The sequence below is a fragment of the Rissa tridactyla genome, chromosome 19 (genome assembly GCF_028500815.1).
Source record: "Rissa tridactyla isolate bRisTri1 chromosome 19, bRisTri1.patW.cur.20221130, whole genome shotgun sequence".
Classification (NCBI taxonomy): Eukaryota; Metazoa; Chordata; class Aves; order Charadriiformes; family Laridae; genus Rissa; species Rissa tridactyla.
The window spans coordinates 8,490,893-8,501,169 of record NC_071484.1 but is presented as its reverse complement, the minus strand read 5'-3'; the positions used below and the strand labels follow the sequence as shown (position 1 = coordinate 8,501,169).

The window sequence follows — 10,277 nt, the reverse complement described above, 5'->3', positions numbered from 1 at the left end:
CCATCCCCCCAGTCGTTAAATGAGGGCCCAGTTGACTTAAAGCATCCCGGCCGAGCAGGCATACCGGTGCTACTGTCACATACGGTCGAATTGAGCAAACTCCACCATCAGGCATTTGGCATTGAATGACCTCTTTGCTTATTTTTGTTGTCTGAGTTCCTCCGACCCCCATTATGGATATAGCTGGGTGTTCTAGGGGCCAAGAGGGTGGCCAACACTCTTGACTGATAACAGTCACATCAGCGCCGGTGTCTACAAGCATATCAAGCACACATTTTTGACCCCCTGGTGCTCTTAGGGCAACTCGCTGCAAGGGCTTTGTTTTACTGATTTCAAGGGCTAAATATATATCTGCATTACCTGTTGAGCCAAAACCTTTATTCCCCCTTATCTGATTTCCAGCCGTCGGAACGGCAGCCTTAAATGGCACTAGTTGTCCAATGCAAGTACCCGCTGGGATATGCACCGGTGGAGTGGGTGTCCATACCATCATTTTAATTGGACCCGTATAATCAGCATCCATTACCCCAGGTAACACAAACAAACCCTATCTGGTAATGGAAGATCATCCTAATAATAGTGCACTCAGTCCATACCCCAGTGGCCCTTTCATATTAATAGGAATGCACTGCACTTGGGAGTCTGTAAGGGTAACCTCCTTTATTGTTGCCACATCCACTCCGGTGCTTCCTGTGGTTGCAGAGGCTGCACTACCCAAGCACCCTGACCCTGAGGCCTGTTTTGCGTCATCGCGCTCGGGCCCCCCGCGCTCATCAGCCCATTTCCCAATGGTATGCCATTCTTACGAAATTTTGAGTGGCATTCAGATGCTCTACATCCAAATTTCTGACACCGATTACATGTGCCTGTAAATCCTCCCGTTCCTCTGCTCCTAACAGGCATCATATCTGTCTCTCCCCTCTGCTTTCCTGCTCTACACTGTATCTTCAGATGACCAACCTTCCCACACTTAAAGCATTTCGGTCCCAAATTACGATTATTAATCAAGGGCTTGACAGCTGCAGCAAAAGCGGAGGCCAAAAATCCTGCCTGTTCTTCAGGTGTTCCTACCCTAGAGCATGCCTCTATCATGTCAGTAATGGTGGCGTGTCAAGACAAAGCTTGCAAAATACGCTTACAGGCTGAATTAGCGTTCTCTACGGCCAATGAATGAAAAACCGCCTCTTTGGCTGCCACTGGCAGTTCTCCCCAGTCTAACGCATTCCTTAGTCTATCAAGAAACTGCATATATCCCTCGCTGGGGCCCTGTTTTATCGTCGTATGTGGGGGAGTGACCTTGCCATCCTCTGGCAAGGTCCTCAGTGCTTCGCGCGCCAACTCTGCAGACTGTTGTAAGATAGTGACATCTAGCCGCGCTTGTAGCTGAGCATCAGTGAAAGGACCTGTTCCTGATAACATCTCCATAGTCGCCAACCGTAACGGATCCCCCTCTGCTCTACTCAAATTTGCTACAACCACACGTTGTACACCATCCTCCCACCTTGATCTCCACATTAGTTCTTGCATTGGTGTGAGGATAAGGGACATCAGTGTCCGGCTATCAAAAGGAGTCATAATATTAGTAATGAAAATATTGTTAAGAAACGACTGAGTGTAGGGAGAATTAAGACCAAAGTAATGCAACGATTTTCTCGCTTCCTTTACGATCGGCCAAGGAAGACCCTCCCACCTATTGGGATTCTTTCGACCTCCCGTAGTTCCCCCCAGTATCACCGGAAATGCTGTTGGTAACATTACACCCTCTATCAAGGCATTTTGAATAATTCCTTTCCAATGCAATCGCGGATCTGGCGGCTCCCCTGAGCCTGTGGTCACACCCACCAACTCTCCTCCCGCATTCCCATTACCGGCACCCCAATGCCCTCGTGTATTCGGCAGCTCCCCCGAGCCCGCAGTTGCACCCCCCAACTCTCCTCCCACGCTCCCATTACTGCCACCCCAAGCCCCCCCACTTTCACCCCTCAGTCACCTCTCCATATTTCGTATCGCTTGCTCCTCCTCTAGTTTCCATCGATTCTGCCGTTCTCTCTCTAGCTGTTCCAATTTCTGTTGCAGCGTTTTTGCCTCCACGCATGCGCCTTGTGGCAGTTCTTGTTCAGCAGGAGAGGGAGGTGACAGTGGAAGCGGCGAGTACAATGACGGATCAAAAGGTTGTCTGGGGCGCACATCAACACGCTGCCGTGGAGACTTAGGTGGAACCTTTGTAAAGCCCAGTTCTAGGATTGTACCATTCTGGTGGAGGTGCCGTTGGTCTCACTTCCAAGGGTGGTGGTAGTGGCCAGGGAACTTCCTCAGGTGGAGCAGAGGGGATCGGCAGGGGATCTTCCCAAACCTTCGGACCTGGTCTGTTCGATCCTCCCCCTGTGGGTTGTAATGCTGCAAAAGCCCCGGCCGCCGCAGCTCGCTCTGCTTCTTTATCTTGTAAGGTCGAATACACCAACTGCCACGTTGTTGCTAACGGTGATGCCTCTTTATCTCCGTTGCTTATCACTTCCCACAGTTTTTCCCCAACAGCCTCCCATATTTCTGGTCTAAAAGCTGTCTGGGGCTCTAGTGCAAATCCGTTCTCTCTGCACCAGGTTAACAGCCTTCTGAGCATACGCTCATCATATTTCACCCCTCTCTTAGAGAGGATATGCAGGAGAAGTTTTAACATAACCCCTTTTTCTTTTGTTACTTGCTGCCCCATCTCCTGCCCCGGCTGCTCACCTCTCTCTGGGTGTCCGTGGCCACGTCATCTGTTTCCTCTATTCCAGATTGCCGCCCAATCCGCCCGGTCTCAGTCCAGCTGAGCCGTCCTCCAGCCGGTGGATCTCCTTCTGGGTCTTCCGCCCCTCGCGTTCCGCTGCTCAAGCCAAGCACTGATCGGTATCACATCAGGGTCACCATCTGAGGAGAAATAACTGGACTCCAGACGATCCAATGTGAATCAACAGAAGCCGTTTATTAAGCACAGATCATCATCTTTTATACCCTGTGTTGTAGCCGTACATGCCACTTGCTTATTTCTGATTAGCTAGTTACACTGTCCACACGCTGTCCATGCAGTTCATTCACAGATCAGATTGGTTACAAGAATTCACATAGTAAATTGCTTAGTCATTAGCACAACATGTTTTCTACATTCTCAGTTCTCATTTTTCCCATGTACTAATTCCATCTTCTACCACCTGTTTTGCCCTTAATCTAATCTCTCATAGTAGGGAGGCTGGCTCACGTGACCATTTTCTCTGACACATTCCTACAGAAAGGGAGACAGAGAATAGGAAAGGGGGAGGGGGTGAGTTAAACAGGGAAAGGGAGGAGAGGGAACAAAGAAGGCTGAAAGAGGAAAAGGGGAAAGGGGAGACTTGGAACAGGGGGAATAAAAGGTAAAGGAAGTGGAAAGGTGGGACGTGGAGGAGCAAAGAGAGAGAAAAGGGGTGACATGAAACAAGGGGGAGAATGGGGAAAGACTGGAAAGGCAGACAGAGGACGGGGGAGGAAAGGGGAGAAGAAAAGGGGAAATGGGGAAAGAGGTGAGAACGAGCAGGGGGGTTTGAAATGAGGAAGTGGGGGATGGTGGGAAAGTAAGGGGGAAAGGGAGGACTCAAGATGCTCACCCTACCCCCTGCTAAATAATCTCACCATCACCCGTAGAAAGAAAAACGGTATCAGCAACTTACACAGCATACAGCAAAGCCGTTGAAAAAAAACAGCTCCCTCTTCCATAAAAGTTGTGAATTCCTCAAAATGCAGTATACCTGGAATTAAAAAAAAAAAAAAAAAAAAAGAAGAAAGCATACCATTAAACTCCTCCACCACTATGCTTCCCAGAGGCACGGTGGCTCACACGTGCAGACGACAGAGACAGCGAGCTCCTGGTGCTCTGTGCTGGTGGTGCGCTCTGTCGGGGATGGCTGGGAGGGATCCTTCCTTGCCGTGGGAACCATCTGTGCCTTGCTGGAGGCACATGCCTGTGGAACCCCCTTTGTGTCACTCTTCAGCCAGCTCCAGCAGGCAGCTGTGCCCAGGCAGGCCCCTCGGCACAGCAGAGCCAGCTGCGACCTCAGCCTCACTGGCTGAACCTGAGCCTGGCCCAGCCCAGCCCATCCTCCCCTCATGGGTCTCACCTGGGCTGCCTCAGCCCCAGCTGGAGCCCACTGGGAAGAGGGGCCATTGCCAAAGCCCCACAGCACATCACCCCCTCCCCTGAGCCTGTCCCCAGCAATGAGCTCTGCACCCTGGGGGCAGCAAGTGCCTCCAGGGGTGCAGAGGCGGCAGGAAGTGTTTATTCCTTAACGGAATAACTAGAAAGAAATCCGGCAGTGAGTTGGCTACAAGGCTCAGTGCCCAAAGGCAGCAGGACAGAGGGACAAAAGGGAAGAAAAAAGAAAAAAAAACACAAGAGAGAGAAATAGAGGAGACAGACGGGGACCAGGAGAGAGAGGTGGAAGTAACCAGCAGGATAAGACGAGACAACACATAGGAGCAGGGAAAAAGAAATATGATCAAGAAATACAAAATAGAAACAGGGACCCTGGCAGAAGTACACATTGGAAGAAAGTTTTGAGAAGCGACAGGGTACAAGAAAAATAAGCAAAAAAAATGACAGGCAGATGCAGAAAAAAAATGAAAAAAGTTACAGTGTGCTGAAAATAGAGGGGAGAATTGGGAATTATAGGCAGGGAGATGTCTAGGAGGAGATATAGACACTAAATTTTGAAAGGCATAGGATATGAGAATCCTAACGGAGACTTAAAAGTTAGGTATGCAGAAGTGCATAGAAAGAGATCGAGGAAGAGAATTATGAAAAGCAACAGGCTACAAGAACATGGGAAAGAAATTAAAATTAATTTGGGGAGACAGAGAGAGGGAAAAGTAGCAAGAAAATTTTAAAACGAACTGGGTTCAACAAACCTAACCAAGAATTTAAAAGAAAGGGATGGAAAGAGAGAAATAAAGTTTCAAAAGAGATTGGGTAAAAGAAACATAGTCAAGCATTAAAACACAAGGACACAAAGCTTAATAGAAGTAATCTGTGGTGGATTGACCTTGGCTGGCCCCTGGGTACCCACCCAGCCTCTCAATCATTGCCCTTCCTCAACGAGACAAGGGGAGAAGTTAAAATGAAAAAGCTTGTAGGTTGAGACAAGGACAAAGAGATCACTCATAGTCACAAGAACAACCGACTCAACTTGGGGAAATTCACTTATTGTCAATCAAATAACAAGAAATAAGAACGAATTTAAAAAAAAACACCTTCCCACCACCTCTCTCTTTTTCTGGGATCATCTTCACTCATGACTTCTCTACATCGTACCCCCGGACAACGTAGGTGTCAGGGAGTTGGGATTGTGGTCAGTTCATCTCGCATTGTCTCTGCTGCTGCTTCCTCCTCACACTCTTTTTCCACTCCAACAGCAGGGCCGACACGTGTTGCAGGGACTCTCTGCTCCACTCCTGGCCAGTGTTGCTGATGGGCTCAGCTTTGACCAGCAGCAGGTCCCCCTCTGAGCTGGCTGCACCCAACATGGGGGGAGCTTCTGGTGTCTTCTCACAGAACCCACCCCTGCAGCCCCTGCCCCCCACAACTCAGCCAACAAAACCTTGTCACTTAAACCCAATGCAATAGCAATCTACTACAGGGAAGAGAAGGGGGGGGAAAAACAGGGAAAGGGAGCCACAGGGGAAAGAAAACAGCTATGGGCTATGGATCAGACAGGAGGAAGCAACAGGGAGCTAGACAGAGAGAGAACTATGAAGGCAAAAATTGGCTATGGGACAGATCTTTTAATATGATAACATCCTTTATATAATATAGTAGATACAGGTTTTTGTTTTTAACTCCTTTTTATATACATACACTCATATTTTCCAATATGTATAAAAATGAGAAATTGTTCTTTATTTCAATGCCTCATACCCATATATACAGCTTTTATTTTATTTTTTTAAACACACGTTCCCCACATGAATTTTCAGGCATTTTTTGGGCTGTGAACTGCATCTTTTAGGGGGAACCCCATGGACACGTGCACACCCTCAAAAAGGTCTTGTTTTGCCTTAGAAATACCATCTGGAGTACAATTACAGTCTGACATTAAAAAAAAAAAACACACAACATACAAAGATTACACCCCACACAAAGCAGCCTTAGCATCTTCGTGATGCAGTCTGCTTCACTACTGCTGAACAGCCCCTCCCACATAGCTCTGCTCATCCCAAAACAACCCCATTAATTAAAGAGCTGCCCACACAACCTGCTGATGGCTACTTGATGGGAGTTGACTGTACCACCTTTGCCTCAACAGTCTTGGTAGATCAACAAACTAACCATAGACTCCTATTGATGTTCCACCTACCCCAGAGTTTACATGACCGGGCAGAGCAGCTCCGAGCCAAACACACACAAGCACAGACCAACATTACACAGAACACTACAAACAATGCACCTCACAAATGAGAGAAAACTCTCAGCAAGAAGGATGACACCAACATAAGCCACTGTCAGGCAAGAAGACCTGCAAGACCACAATGGTGACACGAGAAGGCTCTAGGGAAACCCCAATAAATGAGTACAATGTAATGGTCCAGGAAAACAAGTGACTCAAACCGAGATGTACGTGCAGGAAGCCTGGCTTCAAGACCTAAGAACTTAAGGATGCAGGGAAGAAGTCCCAGTCACTGAAAATGGATGGCTAGAGAACAGAGCTGCTCACGCAGCCAGGAACAATGCTGCAGTTGAGGACCACGCAGAAACTTCCCAGATGCAAGGCCGATCCACTGTTTAAGCTTATAATGCAAGAAAAGTGGGGCCTGACTGGGGCAGTGCCAATGAGTACTGGCATTCAAGACTCTTGGGATGGTGTCTGAAGTACAGGCTGTGCTCCTCAAGTGTAAAGAGAACATCGAGACCCAAGGAAGGTTTAGGACACAGAAGACAGACCACACAAACAACACAACAGATGCAGGCTGGAACCGCCCTGCCCGGCTCATGCTAGCATTGTGCTGAAGACTAATCCGCTCCCTTTACCTGCCCAAAGGGGATGGCTCCAGGACAGCCCTCTGCCCTTCTCTAACTTTAAGATGCCTCCCTGCAAATCACAAACTTTTCCCCTTCCAGCCCCTCCCCAGCCCTGGCCACTCAACTTAGCTTTCAGAGGGCTGGAGGTCTTAAATCCGATGTCGACAGAAAAAAAAAAAAAAAAACACAGCACATCGACTATCTGGGACATTCCTATAGTCACCAGGTTCATCATCATCTACAATTAAAGAAAACCAAACAGTGACAGCAAGAAGTTTCAGAGAGGCCACCGCCAACCTCTTCCACAATTTCCCCTTCCTCAAAAGCACAATGGGATTCCACTCACCTGCTCCTTCCAGAGTCAAATGCTGTGGCCATCATTGCTTGAGATACCAAGAAACAAAATTACTGTTGCACATGTGAGAAATCACCAGCCACAAGCTCCTCCTCACTGCTGCCTCGGCTCACCTCTAATGCTCATCCACTTCCAAAGATGGCTCACAGGGCACCTGCAAAACCAGAAGATAAATAATTAACCAGGTTGCCGTATAATACTTCACTACTAAGACACCAATGTGGCCCACAACCGCCTCACCTTCTCAGCATGCTCATCAGCATGCGGCTTAGTCCCTCTGAGCCTGCGTCCTGCACCTAAAAAAAAAAAAAGCCAACCAAAAGACATATGCTGACATACTGCCCGACACCTCAGCCTGCCTACAGCCATTCCTGTCTCCTGCTCCTTTACCCTGGCCTCTCGCCCACCTGCCCTCCATGGTTTTGGGCTGCTGCTTTGAGGCTTACAGACTACCTGTAAAACAGACACAAAGGACACTAAAAACTTCACCCACAATATAACATCTGACAAGAATTGCTGCTTCAGCCCACTATTCATTGACCACCTTGCCCAAGAGTCACATCCAGTGCCAATATCCTGATTTACTCATCACTTCATACCTTCAAAATGAAAAAAAACACCCACACCCCACCACCAAGCCATAATAAAATGACATAGCCACCAGTCACATCTTCCCTCCAGCACCGTGAGCTGACCCACCTTCTTACAGGGTCCCGCTTGCCTTCTCCATGACTCTTTGGTGCACATCTTGTCCCTCTGCATCTGAAAAAAAAAAATCAGTAAACAAGTCACCCAGATGCTGATCAGTAGCTGAATGATTCCAGGGGTCTTGTTTCCATTTAGGAATATCATCTAGGCTCCAACTACAGCCTCCATTAAAAAAAAATTGGACCCAGTGTTAATCCCCACACATACAAGCCTTAACACCTTCAATCTGCTTCACTACTGCCAAACAGGCCCTCCCAGGAGGCTCCAATCATCCCCATAAAACACTATGGAAATGACTGTCCCTGCCAATGGCTGCTTGATCCCAGATGACTGTACAACCTTTGGCTAAACAGTCTTGGCAGATCAACATATTACCCATAGACTGTTATTGCTGTTCCACCTACCCCTGACTCTACACCCCCAGGCAGGGCAGCTCCACGCCAAACACACCCACGTGCAGCCCAACACCACGCAGCACTATAGACAACAATGTGACTCCAAGATGAGAGAAAACTCTCCACAAGAAGAATGACTTTCAGACAAGAGACGCTGTTGGGCAAGACGACTGATGGCCACAGCACAGACGTGAGGAGGCTCTGTGGCAAAGTTGTAAAAATCATAAAAGAGTCAAATGTAACAGCCCATTCCAAGAAGTTCCTGTCCAAATGGAGATGACATATGTGCAGGAAGCCTGGCTTCAAGACCTGAGAATGTAAGGATGCAGGGAAGAAATCCCAGTTCATAAAAGCAGATGGCTAGAGCTGCTATAGCTCAGAGAACAGAGCTGCTCATGCAGCCATGAACAATGCTGCAGAAGAGGACCATCCAGAAACTTCCAAGAGGCAAGTCCGATCTGCACTTTAAAATTGTTATGCAAGAATTGCCCATTGGGCACTCTGACAATTAGCACAGGCATTCGAGACTCTACAGGGGCTGCCCAAGGCACATGCTGTGCCCCTTGAGTGCAAAGAGAAACGAGGATATCAAAACCTAAGGAAAGTCCAAGACACAGAAGACAGAGCACACAAACTACACAACAACAGACACAGGCCAGAACTGCCCCGCCCAGCACACACTAGCTTTGTGCTGAAGAGTAACGCACTCCCTTTACCTACTCAGAGGAGACTCCTCCTGGATAGCCCTCTGCTCTACCCTGACTTGAAAACTCCTCCCTGAAACTGTCAACCTTGGCCCCCCTCCAGCGCCTGTGCCTCTACTTAGCTTTCAGACAGCCAGGGGTCTGAATTCATCTTTGACAAAAAACCCACAACAAACAGCTAACTGATGTGTTCCTGCAGTCACCACGTTCCTCTTCATCTGTAAAACAAAAAGAAACCATGGCTCCAGCAGTGACCACCCTGATAGTAGAGGCCAACCTCTTCTACAGCACCCTCCTCCTCAGAGGTGCCATGGCAATCCGCTCACCTGTTTCACGCTGATTCCAGAGTCAGAGGCTGCAGCAGCAATTATTTATGACACCTAAGATACCAACAAACACAAAATTACCATTGCATTTCTGTGAAATCACCGGTCCCATGCTCCTCCTCAATACTATCCAGCTCACCTCAAATGCAAGGGACTAGAACAGACCAGACCCTCTTGACACCCAAATCCAAATGCAAAACCAATATGACAAAGACTGATGAACCTGCCTCCATTTCCTAGCCAACCCCCAGCACCAAAACTTTTAGAAACCTCATCTCCTCAACTGTCAGGGAAGGACCCACGCTTCTTCTTGACAGCTCCCATTCTATATTTGCAACCCTGAAACCCCTGTGTCAGCCACTCCTCAGGAGCTGCTCTTCTGAGCCATGCCCTGTGTTCAGCAGGCACCTCCTATCTTCTGTCTTCCCACAGACTCTGGGCTCTGCTATGGACCCACAAAATAAGTAATGCCCTGACACGATCTATGAGGGGCCTGCTGCAAGCTGCAAAAACTCTAGGGACACCACAGCACTATTTGGGCAATGGGGAAAGGTGATGAGCCATGCCATACCCTGAATGACACTATGCCTTACATCCCTGCTGCTTTCTTGAGAAGTGCTGAAGTACAATATGCAGATACATACAAAATCCTCACCCTAACCCCTACAACATAATCTCATCATCAACCCAATTAAGAGAAACAAGATCAGCAACTCACACAGCATACTGCAAAACCGGTGGAAAAAGCCACAGGCCCATCTT

The 10,277-nt window shown here is 48.2% G+C and overlaps 1 long non-coding RNA gene across 1 annotated transcript; it reads right to left on the bottom strand.

Moving 5' to 3' along the window:
- Positions 1-5,973: 5,973 nt before the first annotated feature.
- On the bottom strand, positions 5,974-9,542 carry LOC128919229 (uncharacterized). Its single transcript, XR_008469863.1, has 4 exons — positions 9,516-9,542; positions 8,082-8,144; positions 7,623-7,678; positions 5,974-7,536 (listed from the first exon to the last, which is right to left on the bottom strand). It is a non-coding gene; the product is annotated as an uncharacterized LOC128919229 (long non-coding RNA).
- Between the last annotated feature and the right edge of the window lie 735 nt (positions 9,543-10,277).